Here is a 16,275-nt window from a genome sequence, read left to right on the forward strand (position 1 = left end):
AATGGAGAAATCTTTGGAGGTTAAATTCTAGTTCCACGAATTAATTCAGAATATTTGGATAATTTCCAATATTATGTCTTTGATTTGTGTTGACCAAGGCTAAATTACTCTCCGTTGGTTTATGTCTGCTGGCAGGAAAATTAATTAGAAAACCATAGTCATGGCCATCCCAGTGCCCCAAATGCCATTCAGAATGTTCCAGAACACTTTTATTAAAAACAGAAAATCTATCAAGTTCAGCCTTACGTGAATAAACCACTTAAGTGTTTAACTCATCTGTGGATGTCTGATATAATTTGATTTGCAGAGCACATGGGGAAAGGATATAAACAGCAGACACTATGAGCTATAATATATATTTTCTTTCCAATGGGGCATTAGTTGTCATAACCTTTTGAATGTGTGTTTCTTTATACCCAAGCAGATGTACCTTACCTATCCCAACCATTGAATGTGTATTTCAATTTACTTTTCCTGTAGGAAAAAAAGATTTGTATTAATCCTGAATTAAACCCCCTGGCAATAAGCAGGGTGTAGAAATGTGGTTAATGGCTGGAGAATATTTAATCCAAGGCCTTACACAAACACCTCCTATTGTAATCACTCGAGCTACCTTGGAATTTGATTAAACTATGAAGAAATGAGACCCACAGGTTCTGAACACATCACTACTTCCTGTCACATCCCACTAACTCAACAGTACATTGGAAATTATGACTTACATTGGTTTCAATTCCACAAGATTATAGGCACTTTTAGGTATTATCAGTAATTCATATATAACTGGAATCACAATTTCCCACCCAGAGGATAGGTGATGCCAGAGGATTATATCTATATTTTTAAAGGTCTGTATCTTCTATAATCTGTAGATTATGTTCATATTTAAGAATCTATATTATATCTGCTTTATACTTCCAGGCACTGATGCAGGGAATTAAGATAAACCTCCTGCTGAAGATGATCATCAGGTAAAGAGAGTTCTTTGATTTTGGTGGAACATTATATAACTGGTCACCAGATTTTTTGGAATGGAGTACCCTTGGAGCTTTAAAAAAAAAGAGAAAGTAGAGAACATGCTATTAACTTCAGACTAGGGACATTTGAAGTCAAATTTAACCACAAAGTAAATATTTTCTTGGTCTGCAATTAAACATGTTGGCTCTTATTAACATTATTGCTTCTTAAAAGGTGTGTGTGTGTATGTTTTCTAAAATTTATTTACTAGAAAATTTTCAGTGGAAAGACAAAGCACATCTACCCTGGCAAAGTAGCCCATGGCTGATCAAAATTCAGTTTAAGCAGATTTATAGGTTCCCCCCAGTTTCATTGACAACTGAATCATTCTTCTCTCTGGAATGTTACTTTTCTTTTTGAATTGTCATGATATCAAGAAGGAATGAATAAGGTGAAATCGCTGCCTGTCAGTAATGAATAGGATTTTTCAAAAGGAGTTTGGAAATTTTCCCTAGACAGTTGGAAAAATGAGAGGATTGATATTGAAGCAATCAAGTAAGCATTATATGTGTGTATGTGTGTGTGTGTGTGTGTGTACTTTTTCCTTGTACTATCAAAAAATGTATGTTTTTATGTTTTCATCCAGTTTCAAATTTTATCTTTCCATATTGAAAGGTCCTCTGTCATCCCTAAGCCTTCAGTCAAGTGTACCATGTAGTCACAATCCTTGTGTCAATGGAATTGTGGACAATTCACTGATGAGGATATGAAAGGGAGTTTTGAAGCAATGTCCTGGTAGCAGCATCTTGTCAAATGAATATAGTCTTAGAGACATAGGCAGTTACCAGGTAAAAGAGTTGGAAGCAGAGCTGAGAGCAGCAAGAAGACAAGTCCGGACTGTAAGTGAAACAGACCATTTGGTGGAATGAAGGCTTAGAGGCTTGTACAGTGGTAGATAGTAACCTATCAGGAAGATAGAGCAGTTACAAATTAGATATGAAGAACAGTGCCTAAAGGACAAAGCAAATACTTTGTTCAGATGCTCTATCTTGTTCTTCCCCATTGATTACATCTACGGTGCTGATATCACTGTCCCTTATTATTTCTTTATGTATATTCTGGTTCCCAGATTTAGCCACTTTGAGTACTCTCAGGTAGAGAAATTAGGAAACATGTCTATAAACAACTTTGCTGTTTCCCTGCACGCTTTCTCCACTTTCTTAAGAGTGCTCATTGCGAAGTATTGCTCAAAATTTAGCTACCCTAAGTATGCCCAGTGAATTAAGACTAGGAGGTTTCATTTGTGAAATCAAATTGCTCTGTCTTTATACGATCTTTTACCTTTTTATCTTATCAGATAATGTGTTAGCAAAGTGCTGCAATAATGAAATATCAATATGTATTTATGGATCTCACTGAGAAACCTTAAATGAACCCAAGCAGTACAAAATGATTTGTATATAGAATGTTCATTGCCTAATCATACTCATAAAGATGAGTGAAGTTTTAATCGATTAGGTTTATTCGATTCATGAGCCATTTAAAAGTTTGCCTTGTGATATAAAATGCAGAATAAATAATAGTGCACAGATTAGAGGAATTTTCCCAATAAAACTCAATGGGTTAGTTTGTTGCACAAAAAATAAACTTGAACAGAATGAAAAGAAATATAGTGAGCCATATTCTATTCCTAAAAGCAAATTGTTTTCCAATATCACGAAGTTTCAGATGTAGAAATGATAATTCACTGTGCTACTTTTAGGAAAGATATTTGCATTTTGTCATTTACGTTCAGTGGAAGTTGGCAATTGGCATTGAATTTCCTAATTAATCCATTTTACATGCATTAGAATAAAATGCAATAAGTCTAAGTGTTCTATGAAACATTTATGTGGCAGATCTAATTGGCCACTGGTGTACCAATTAAATGCAGCTTAATACTTCTGGAATAATTACAGCAAATATAGCTTTTAATACATTTTTGGACTTAATGAAAATAACAGAAATATTCAAAGGCATACAACAAAAAAACACTTGGCTGATAATAGAATAAGAAACTTGAAAAGGGGAAAAAAAACAGAGAAGGGACCAGGGTCCCCAGGTAGGTAGCTATGGCTAAGGGACTAAACTATAGACATAGTAAATGTTTGGAGGCTAAGCCTGAGATACCTGCCTTACACCAAAAACACTGAAAGGAACTAGATAGATCCCAGGAGGACAGCAAGGCTCTAGCTCTGACAAACAAAAACTCAAATGCTCCTTGGATGAAAGAAGCAGTTTTGGCCCTCAAAAATGCTCCAGATTAAGTTCAATTAAATATGTGTGTGTATATATATATGCATGCACACATATATGTTTATGTATATATGTCTTATATATATGATTTTAGACATGCATGGAAGAAAATAAAACACAATAATGAGAATGAGAAGGAAAAAATAAAATCAGAAACTTCTACTCTCAGGCCTACACTATTTGAAATATATCAGCAACAGGCTATGACTATGTATAAAACATCCAGTAGGCTAAAAGGTGAAACTTAAAAATTCTCAAGGAAGAAGTATCATTAATATTGACCAGATAGATTAAAACAAACGAATTCACAAATATAACAGCAGAACTTTTAGAAAAAAAAAAACAGTTGATTGCAATGAGTTGATTAAACAGCAGTCCCAGGTGAAGATAAAAAATGACAAATGGAAAATGGATTTGGAAAAATCACATTAAATTTACATAGGGAATACAAGGAAGCCCCTTAATATTAAATAATCTACCAAAATCCTACAGAAATGTCATGAATAATGATATTAGGCTAGGTGCATACCTTGCTAAGATCAGGAGCATGATAAGGCTACTAATTATCACTGCTTCTATTCAACCCTGAATAGGAAATGTGCCAGTGTTGAGTGAAAGAAAATAACAAGTGTATGTGATTGAAAAGAAGAAATAGTTGCACATGATGATTGATTACAAGAATATCCAAAAGCTCTACAGATCTACAGAAAAATTATTAGAATTAATATAAAGCTTAGACGACTGAATAAAAGAGCAATTTATGTAAAATTAATTTTATTTTTATATGTGAGAAATAAACGCATAAAATAGTATTAAAAATTATGCTGTTACAACAGTATGAGAATAACAGAATAATTTATTTTTTTAAAAAGTATGATAAAAGTTTGATAGACATTGAAGAGAAATTAAATTCATAGAGAAATATACTCTTCCTGAGAAAAATATATTTCTTAAAAATGTGATTGTCTCCATAATTGTATATATTGACTTAATAGCAATTCCAATAAAATCTCAAATTGTGTTTTTTTCAAGTAAATCAACATTCTGAATATGAAAGCTGATATGGAAGATGAAATTTTGAGAATAGCTAAGATATTTCTGTAGAGGAATGATTAATGTGTAAAGTATTTACTGTAACTGATTACTTATATATATAAATTATAATTTATGATTCAAATTATAAATTATAGATTATATATTTCAAGCACAGTTATTTTGGTACAGATATATTTTTTTAATGGAGTGATGAAACAAAATTGGAAAGAAACAGACATAGGAATAAATTTGGCATTTGCATTTGCTTCTGTTTGAAAAGTCTCTATCCACTTCCTCCCACTCTCTCCCTAAATGCCACTTCCCAATAAGGACTCTTCCATGTATATCCTATCAAAATTTACATGCCCAAATATCTATATGTAGTTCTCTTAGCAAACATAAAATATAACATTCTTTCAAGTATAGGTTACAATAACACACAAAAGCTTCATCAAGAAATTTATTTAAAGCATAATGTGATATTTACATAATGAAGGCAAAATCGAACAACCACGCCCAGAAGCAATAGTTTGTAAACCTTTCATTTAAAGTAACGGTTAATATTTCTTAATACATTAATCTCAGGTTCTATTTGAAATGCTCCAGTTTATTCATGTTTATTCCTCTCTCTTTTAGTTAACACCTTTAGAATAAGCAATTTTCTTTCTCATTTCTGGGTCTGTGCACAAATTGTAAACTCACTTCACCAGCAGAATTGGCTTTTCCTTCTCCCTCAATATATGCAAATTTAACCCTTATCTAAGCTCTGGCTGTAGACGTCACTCCTTTCATCTCCAGCCTTTAATTGTATCCCACATCTGCACCAAGTCTGGCACTGAATGGCTATTTTCCCAGCCTCATGCCAGGCCTTGGGTGCCACATTTCACTCCATCCATTTAAAATCATTTATTGCTCCTATTCTTTGTTTCTGCCTTCCTGACATGTACCCAGACTCTACCTTCTGCAATTTATTAGTCCTTTAAAATCCTACTCTTCCTTCCGGATTCATTTAGCTTCTCCCCCAGTCAGTATTTCTCCATTTCCTCAACCCCAGGCAATCATATTTTAGCACTTCATTTATTCGTTATGTAACTAATGTATGCATGCATAACTGGCACAAAATAAGTACTCAGTAATTGCTTGTTGAATGAAAAAATGCTTGTTGAATGAAAAAAATTGCTTGTTGAATGAAAACAATGCTCAACATCACTAATGATCAGGGAAATGCAAATTAAAACCACATTGCAATACCACCTTACTCATGAAGAATGGCCATAATCAAAAAATCAAAAAATAATAGATGTTGGCAGGGATGCAGTAAAAAGGGAACACTTTTACACTGCTGGTGGGAATGCAAACTGGTACAACCACTGTGGAAAACAGTGTGGAGATTCTTTAAAGAACTAAAAGTAGAACTACCATTTGATCCAGCAGTCCCACTACTGTGTATCTACCCAAAGGAAAAGAAGTCATTATACAAAAAAGATACTTGCACACATATGTTTATAGCAGCACAATTTGCAATTGCAAAAATATGGAACCAGCACAAATGCCCATCAATCAGTGGGTGAATAAAGGCATTGTTTTATATATATATACACCATGGAATACTACTCAGCCATTTAAAAAATGAAATAATGCATTTGTAGCAACCTGGATGGAATTGGAGACCATTATTTTAAGTGAAGTAACTCAGGAACGGAAAACCAAACATTGTATGTTCTCACTCATAAGTGGGAGCTAAGCTATGAGGATGCAAAGACGTAGAATGATACAATGGACTTTGGGCACTTGGGGGGAAAGGGTGAGAGGGGAATGAGTGATAAAAGACTACAAATTAGGTACAGTATATACTGTTTGGGTGATGGGTGCACCACAGTCTCACAAACCACCAGTAAAAAACATATGTAACCAAACACCACCTGTTCCAAAAACCTATGGAAATTAAAGGAAAAATTGCTTGTTGAATGAATAAATGAGTGATTTTTTTGTTTGTTTTCTAAATGTATAGGCTGGAGGTCAGGAACCAATTATATTTTCTGGGTATTTTTCTCTGCATCTAACATGATGCTAAGTATATGGAAAACACTACTGTAGATTATTAGAATAAATAAATGTATGAATTCCGTTTCTATGGGTGAATGAATGTGTCTGTGTGTGTGAGAAAGGCAAAGACAGATAAAGGCAGGAGGAATTACTTGTTCACCCTTGGAGAAGGTAATACAACATTCAAAATGACAAGCTTTCTTCTAGAAGATTAAATGCCAGCATACTATGATTAAACTCTTTGTTTTCTTTTATAAGATACTTAGATGAAAAAGTTAGTATTTCACTTATAAAAGTTAAGTTTTATATTTAACTTTTGGACATTTGCTGCCTATGTGTCTAATTTATTTTCCATTTTGTTGTCTGTTTTTCAAGATGTATATTTCAGAATAACATTTTCCATAAACTTTGAGTTTTGATTTTGTTGCTTTTGTTGTTGTTTTGTTTTGTTTTGAGACGGATTTTCACTCTTGTTGCCCAGGCTGGAGTGCAATGGCATGATCTCAGCTCACTGCAACCTCCACCTCCCAGGTTCAAGCAATTCTCCTGCCTCAGCCTCCTGAGTAGCTGGGATTACAGGGACACACCACCATGCCCGGCTAATTTTGTATTTTTAGTAGAGACGGGGTTTCTCCATGTTGGTCAGGCTGGTCTCAAACTCCCGAACTTATTGTCTGAAAATTAAACTTATATGTAACTGAACACAGTATTCAAATATTTGCCTTTTTTTCTATATAAATGACTTATATGTTTCTGTAGGAGAAAGTGATTCTGACAAATCAGTGAAATGCATAAAGAAAGGACAAAGAGACAGGACATGTCACAAAAGATTTTTTTGCGCTACGTCACCTCTGTGGGTTTTAAGAGGTGAGTCAAAGTGCTTCAACTCTGTCCTCTACAGTAGTGGCAATGATAACTAATTCTCCCCAGGTTTGACAGCGCAAAAGCCCTCCCACAGGTACCCTGCTGTACCAATGGTGGCTTATCTCACTAGAAAGTTGCTCCTCTGTCAACATTGGGCGTCTCTGGAAGGAGAGTTGGACCACTCTTTCCTCACTTTTCTCTGTATGTCAAAACTGAACTTGACAATTTCAAAGCCCAGACTCTCCTTGCAGACCCATCCTCAACCAGGAAACTTCCAGGACTACATGTTGTCCAAGTAGTGAAAGTGCCCTATAACGGAAAAGAGCTGACAGCATATGCAAACGTGACAAAGCATAAGAGTTTTCCTGGTTAGTCATTTGCTGGCTTTCGCATGTTCATAATAAGCCTCATACCTTCACAGTGTGTGGTACAGAGTAGACACTCAAATATTTTTGTTGAATGAATGAAAGTATTACATGAGGCAGAAATTTGAGTAAGAATAGATGTATATGCAAACATTCTGTGGTCACTATTTGGTAGGAAAAGGGAAAAGTTAATCAGTATGTACCCACTATTCATCCAGCTCTGTTGGGTGGTGAATGACAGTGTACGGTTGCTGTATTAAATAACAGCAACAAGAAAACACAAGTAGTTTTTATTTTGGCATAAACTTCATGTTACTTTCTAGTTGGTTAACTCAATGCCTTGCATCTGTTTTGTTAACATCTTCTTGAACACATTGTATTTTTCACATTTAATAGTGTCAAGGCTTTTCACAGTAGGGCTTACATTTGATTTTGTCACACAATAGACAATTCCTAAGACAACCTATAATTCCAATCCATTAGGCTAATGGATTGTAGCTGCTGTGAGCAGTGGGCCTGTAATCTTTTGATAATAAAGTCTAGTAAGACATAAAATATAAAAATAAATAAACTGAAAGGACTAGATTTAGCTGACATAAATATTTTCTTTTTTCCTTATAAAAGCCTAGTAAATAGTCACAGTCAACAGAATTTTTAGAATTACATATGGATACGTATGAATAATTGCATCACACAATATTGACAAAGTTCCAAAAGTGATAAGTTTTTGTTTGGGAAGTCTTGGTAATGAAAATTCTTTACTTTCTTTTTTTCAATTTTTACTTTTAAAAGCCTATTATTATTACATGTCATTGCTTATGTATTACAGCATTTATCATTATAGATTGTATTCAAGTGGATATTCTTAGACCACATTCTTGAGGCGTTATTAGTATAAGAACCTGCCTATGGGAGAAGTGGACCTACCATGAAAGAAGGCGAAGCATCATTGAAGAGAATTGGTATTTTACATTTAAATTTTTAATTTATCTGAGTCACTCCACTGAATTGCAGAAAAGCAAATATGTCCCCTTAAATCAATTTCATGGAGTTAAAAAAGAAATGTTCTTATAACATCTGGCTTCTGTTTTCAGAAAGCTGAAATTCTGTCTGTTGGAGAACACGGGGAGGAAATCTGGAACACCCAATCCACCTGGTTTAGCCACCTAATGAACCATTCCATTAGTAACTAAAGATCTTTGCTTTGTTCATGTTACCTGCATTAGAACCTGAACTCCTTCAAAGAAATTCTCTTTCTCTTGTTTCTATAGAAACAATGCTGCTAAAATATATTACATATCATTAATATTTTGAAGTCTATGATTAATAAATATGAAAAATAATTATTGATGTTCATTCTTAAAGCTTCACTGTAAACATAACTGTCTTCATGCTTCATCAATGTCCCTATATACCTCGCTTTTTTAATAATAATGAAAAAGAAGTAGAGGTTGTAAAAGAAAGGTGAGGGTAGAAGAAAAAAGCAGAAAAGGGGAAAAAAGGATTGGAAAGGGGAAGAAGGAGGGGGCACAAGAGGAAAGGTAGTGGGAGAGGAGGAAAGAGAAGAGAGGAGGAAAGGAGAAAGTGGTTTCTGAGGGAAGGAGCATTGGAGGCCATGATTTTGACCCAAGGCTCATTTGCATACATACCATAAGGCCTTGGAGGCACGTGTCATCATTTAAAGGATGGAGGGGATGTCTTTATTACAAGGTCACTATGTATAGACGCAGTTGTGCAGTGAAAGTACTTAGATGTTGAGATGCCATAAATCTAATAGTCCCTCCCCGCACCAGGCTTAAGATGTATGTTTTGGTGAGAAATGTACTCCAAGCCAGGCTAATGAAGGGAAAGCTTAGAGTGAATGGGAAAGAGAATAACAGGAATGCCTCCTTGATCACCACACCAGATGTACAATGCTGAGGAAGGCATGAGAAGCCTAGAAAAGAGCTTCTGAGACTCTCAGATGCTGGAAGGCATCACTGGAACAGCTTCCCTCCTCAGGAAGCCAGAGTCAGCAGTGCATTGTTTGGGCTCTGCTAGTTCCACATGAGCCAGCATAAGTAGCTTGGGAGGCGGCAGAGCTACAAGGTTTCCAGCACAAGTGGCTGCTGGTGGGGAACTCAGCTGGAACCACCATGACCAGCTCCCTGGCTAGAGAGTGCAAGTGACCTATGTCTTTGCCTGCAGCAGTTCCTGGGTATCAGGGAGACTGGCCCACTCCCTCAGCAACAGGTCAGAAAAGAACTCATCCTTGGAGGGAAGTTTCTAGGGAGGGAAGCCAATGAGGAGGGCCCTTATTTCTATTTCTCCCTGGGTCTGCCCCTGGTGCTACATATCAGAGAAGAAAGACCCCTATGGGGTTGTGCAAACAGGGCCAACAGAGCACCTCCAATTTATTCCAAGGGCAAATGGCTAGAGGCACAGGCAAAAATGATGGGCACCTGAGGGAAAAGGATTTAAGGCCAGAGTTTGGCTTCATTGATGTCTGGCCCTCTTCAGGCCGAAATTTGTGTACAGCTACTTCTAGCAGGGGTGAGATCACCAGGAGAAATGTCTGATGATGAAGTAGCCAGGCCCTCCCCAAATCCAGGAGCAATGTCTGCATGGGCCAGTTAGTGTGCAGGGTGGGAGGGGCAGAGCACAGTGTTCTCTTGGACAGCATTCTTTGCCGCCCTCCTTACCCCCCAGCCACTTCTAACCAGGTGTATTAGTCCGTCCTCGCATTGGAATGAGGAACTACCTGAGACTGGGTAATTGATGAAGAAAAGAGGTTTGATTGACTTACAGTTCCGCAGGCTGTACAGGAAGCATGACTGGGGAGGCCTCAGGAAACTTACAATCATAGCAGAAGGCCAAGGGGAAGCAGGCTCTTACATGCTGGGAGCAGGAGAGAGAGTGAAGGGGGAGGTGCTACACACTTTTAAACAACCAGATCTCATGAGAACTCAGTCACTATCGCCAGAACAGCAAGAGCAAAACCAGCACCCCCACAGTGATCCCATCACCTTGCACCAGGCCCCGCCTCTAACACTGAGGATTACCATTTGACATGAGATCTGGGAGAGGACACAGACTCAAACCATATCACCAGGGCTATGTTAGAATCACAGCATGTTTCCTTGGAGCTCTTTAGAGAATTTAAAATGTTGTAAAGGAATATGGGGCCTTCTCTCAATGAGTCAATCTGGAGTCATCATGATTGTCACAGCTAGAAAATGGATTTAGATTTGTCACTCTTTTGTTCAAATGTTTTGACAATCTAGAGACATATGTATTACCAAGGACAATACTTCCTTCAAATTTTCCTCAGTATTGCAAATAAAGCATAATTTTTATTTAGCAGGCTTCCAGGAGAAGCTAATTCCCATATTAAAAATTAAAAACTGGTGGCTGTATCTATATGTAACAGTTAACTTTTTCCAAAATCTTTTTATTTTAATATAGCTAATATTCATAACTTTCTACTTAATCCCTAAAAATAGATTATGTTTTTCCATGAAAGTTACATTTTTTTAACACCGAACTGAATCAAATTATCTTTTGATGTCAGCCTGTGAGTAGCACAAAAATAAAATTACAATAACAATTGGAAGCTGACAAAAGTAAGAATCTTCAAAAATTAACTTTTTGTTTCTAGTAAAGAAATCTTCAAGGATTTTAAAATAAACTTGTAATGGAACCCCTTGCACAGTATGTCTACTTGCAGGATATCATTTAGTTAAGTTAGTTTGAAGTAAATTTATTAAAAATATTGATTTGTTTTTATTATATTTCAAATTAAAATGATTACATAATAAAGTCACTTTCAGATACACATTAACTCTATTTTTAATCTTTTAAATATGTTGTCATCAAATTCCTTTTAACAATAATAGGCTCTAATGGAAAAATATTACATCTATATTTCAAGTATGATCTACATTTTTTATAAAGAACTCTGAATCTTTTTTAATATAATAACCAAATCATTAGTAGCCTAATGATTGTCCAGAACAATAAAGCTAAATTGAAAAATACTTTTCCAACTGACATGAATTTATACAATGAACTAAATCTTTAATGAAGTTTTCTGCAGTGATACAACTTAAAAACCATCTTAAAGTATTATATACTTGACACCAGAATCTTTTAACAATTTAAAAATACTCTCTTTAAAATGAGTTCTAACACCACCTGTACTGAGAGATACTGATTAGAGGAAGAAGAAAGTCACCTATGAATAAAAATAGTTCAGAAGCCACTTTGCAAACATTTAGCAGTCTTTAAATTCTCTAGTCTTTTAAAAGGAGAAATAGGGATTCCATTGCATGTTATGCTACCATGGTTTTTTTGTGTGTAGATGGAAGACATGAGCTATAATAATGGTTAAATATACTGTATATTGAATTACTCATCTCTAATGAGCTTAGAATAAGACTTTTATGTGAGCACAAATTGTATATATCTAAATTTAATTATACATCATTGAAAGTATTTCACCTGGTTTGCCATGAAATTCTTCACCTGTGTGAGCTTCTTCCTTCTCTTTTCCCTTTTTAGTTAACATGTTTTCTCTAAGTTCCAGAATCCAGAAATTGGTGCATAGTATAAAATCAACTGGTAAATTTTAACTTTAAATGTTGTTTCTGGATTATCTTTCTTAAGTACGTCAAAATCTACCCAAGTTAATACTAGGCTATCTTTAGAACTTGACTATAGGACACAGACTACAACATTCAACAGGAACATGACCTTCCCCACTCCATTCTAATAGATGGATGAAGGGTCACAGATACTTATTATATTTATCCACATGAATTCCCATTTTAATTGAAAAGCAAATGCCTGAGAAAAGAGCTAGAAGGTTCTTATTTCTTTTTTTTTTTTTTTCTGAGACGGAGTCTCGCTCTGTCGCCCAGGCTACTGCAGTGGCGCGATCTCGGCTGACTGCAAGCTCCACCCCCCAGGTTCACGCCATTCTCCTGCCTCAGCCTCCTGAGCAGCTGGGACCACAGGCGCCTGCCATAGAAGGTTCTTATTTCTAAGAACCTTTGCAATTCCATTTATTGACAACCAACATTTAAAATGTGTTCTATTAATTGGGGGACAAGCAGAAATAAAGTTTTTCAATGTAAACATTTTTTTTTGTATATACACCAAAAAGTTTCTTTTGGAATTATGTCCTAACAGAAATTATTTGTAATCAAAAGATGTCTGATTTGGAAATAAACACTTTTAAAATGCAAAATTGTTTTGTTCATATCCTATGGCTGTCACGATTTATGTGGAGCTATTTAAACAATCGTCTTCTTCAAACGTATCTATATATTATGTTGAGGGAGGACAATACCTTCTAGTGGAATCCATCAATAAATGTATTTCTCAGGCTTGTAACTAACATAATGTAACATTTCAGAATGTCTTTGTCCCCAGATGCTCTGCCAATGGAATGCTCCCTGCTGCTAAAAGTTATGCTTTCCACCTCTTTTTATAACTTGTCTGGCAGACTTGGCATGAAGGTGACAACTTAAGCTAAAAATCTGTCAAAACAAAGAATAGCTAACAGGCATGTCTAAGGCTGATGTGAAAATGGAACACAAGCCAACTAGAATGAAATGTATGCTATATAGATGCTTGTTCAGAAATAGGTACATCTGTGTTTACTGTAGTGAACACATATTTCTGGGCAACCATTTACTTTCCAGATCTACTGCAAGGTTCTCTGGATCCGTAGTGAAGACAGTCCCTGCCCTCAAGAACATAAACATAGGAACAGCTAACACTATTGAGCTCTCTCAGTGCTCCAGGAACTCTTCCAAAGGCTTTCATATGTTACCTAATATTAAGATAATTAATCCTCACAATAAGGCTATGTGATAGGTGAATTATTGTACACATTTTGTAGATGAGAAAACCGAGGTACACAAAGTTAAAGGATCTTGCCCAGATTAGACAGATAGATACTAGGCTGTAGAGCCAGAGCTCACTTCCAAGCAGACCAACCCAGAGGCTCCACTCTTACCTACTCCTCCATCCTGCCTCTTTTGCAATGTTATGAAGGAGATACACGGATAAATGCAAAATTCCAACATAGAGGTTCGAGTGTTAAAGTATAAAAAGAATATTTGTGGTTTTGTTGCGCACTGTGTGGACGTGAAGGAGAGTATATTAAAAAAGGATTCTCGTACAACATAATGGAGCAGGAAAGTTTGTTCGTCCCAGGCAAACAGAAAAGTATCTGCAATAGTGCTGAATATTTTGTAAATCACATTGTGTCCTAAATTAACTGAACTTGAGATTTCATTCATTTTAGAAAAGGTGGTAAATAGGGTGTTTTGAAACAACATTGTTGCTGTTTATTCTTCAATGAGTTGCTAACAAATTATTCCAAATGTATTGGTGTGATGATTAAGATTTATCACTTACAAACCAGGAATTCCCTAGAAATCAAAGAACAAGAGTATAACTGTGAAAAAAGAATCTCTCATTTGGCTATGTATGCCCTTGTGTGTCATATTCCTGGGCAACACACGGTTATAAAAATGGACTCAGCCAGGTGCCGTGGTTCACGCCTGTAATCCCAGCACTTTGGGAGGCCAAGGCAGGCGAATCCCCTGAGGTCAAGAGTTCAAGACCATCCTGGCTAACATGGTGAAACCCCATCTCTGCTAAAAATACAAAAAATAAAATAAAAAAATAGCCGGGCATGGTGGCATACACGTGTAGTCCCAGCTACTAGGGAGGCTGAGGCAGGAGAATCGCTTGAACCCAGGAGGCTGAGGTTGCGGTGAGCTGAGATCACACCACTGCACTCCAGCCTGGACGAGAGAGCAAGACTCCATCTCAAAAACAAAAAACAAACAAACAAAAAAAATGGACTCACCTCAGGCACAAATTACCTCAATCAAAGGTTGTCCCTATTAGTGAGTGGAAACTAACTCTTCACCTGTAACCACTATCTGTGTCCTGTCTCCTGAGTAACCCTCTAAGAACAGAACTACAGAAATCAGTCCTATGTCTTCCCTCTATGAGCCCAGTTCTCTGGCTAGCCCTTGTCTACCTGAATCCCACGTTAATTCTCCAACAAGAATAGAATCTGAAAAACTAAAATATTGGAAATCTTACCTAGTTTTTCCTCCTACATCCCTCTGAAGCTGGATCCTTTAATGATCGATCACCTGAAAGAAATGTGGTGTAGAAATATCACCAGAAAATATGGAATTTAAGATACAATGCACTTGCTATGGCTAGATAGGTATATTGGTATAATCACTTTCTAGAGCAATTTTACATCTACGACATTTGAAAATGCCCAAAGCTTATTCAGCAATTTCACTTCTAGGTATGAAACCTGGAAAAGCTGTCAAGAGTTTGTGCATAATTGTATCATAATATTGTCATAAAATAATCTAAATGTCCATCAACACAGAAATGGATGAATAAAATGCAGTATATTTATGTGGTGAAATAACATAAAGTTTAAATGGGAAAAACAAATCCATATGCATCAACATAGGTAGATATCCATATTATAATATTGAGTAAAACATGTATTTTCTGCTTAAGGACACTTATAGAAATGAAAAGGTAGTGTTATTATTTATGGATATATATGTGTAATATATACATATACATCTATACCTTCAAATTTCTTTGAATACAAGAAGCTAGAATATGATGATGAAAATCAACTTCCAAACAGTTTTCCTTCTGGGAAAGGAGAGAGGAAAATTGGACTGGAGGAGGAACAAAGAAAAGTTAAAATATTATCTATAATTTTTTTAATAGAATTATTCTAAAGCAATTGTGATCAATCGTTAAAATTGATCATGATGACTTCATGGGTGTCTGTAATGTATATTACATTCTGTCTTTCTTTTTAAAATTAGAAAGGAAAGGCACACAGCCCAGTTTGAGGATAATGTTGAAGGCCTGGAATAGAGGGCTTGGGTTGCTTATGTTGGGAGCCATCTCTCCTCTTTTCTCCTTTGAACTCACATTGAATTTCCTCTACTTGTCTTTAATTCTGCATTGATTAGCCCAGTACACCTTTTACTTTGTTTTCATTTTATCTCTAAAATAATTTTATGTAGTGAGAAAGGCAGGCATTACTATGGCATTAGTTTCCTTAATGCTAATAAAATGAGGTGCCTTTGCAACATGCATGTACTGATAGGCCAACCTCTGGATTAAGTCTAGGACTGGTCATCTTTCCAGTTTACTCTGTTGAGCTTGTCATAGAAGCAGGTGTACACCATGTCAGAGTGGTAGCATTAACAGCAGTTGTAGCTTTTGTTGTTGCTGCCACAGTCTTGTTACCACTTTATCTCAAATACGGCTATAAAGCAAATGTATTTTAGAACACTCTCCAGCTGTTTTGTGCCGCAAAGATACAAGGCACTGGGAAGAAAGCAATCCACCATAACGGTTTCTTGGTGGCTTTCTCCAATCAGTATTACATAGGTAGGGAATTTGTTTTGACTATGGTATGAGGTAATGTATTATTTTCTGGCTTAAAAACTGACAGCTAAACGGGGTTTTGAATGAAAATTGTGACATTTACAGAGAGAGCAATGATCTTATACAGAAGTCAGGTGGTGGCTTTTTTTTTTTTTTTTTTTTTTGCCATTCTGACAGACAGAAGACCTACAGTGAAGTTATTTTTTTGTCTTGTTAAAACAAATAACTGAAGTAATTCATACTTTTTTTCTGCCCTATTTTTGCTTTGTGTACA

This window comes from Pan paniscus, chromosome 22 (genome assembly GCF_029289425.2).
Source record: "Pan paniscus chromosome 22, NHGRI_mPanPan1-v2.0_pri, whole genome shotgun sequence".
NCBI lineage: Eukaryota > Metazoa > Chordata > Mammalia > Primates > Hominidae > Pan > Pan paniscus.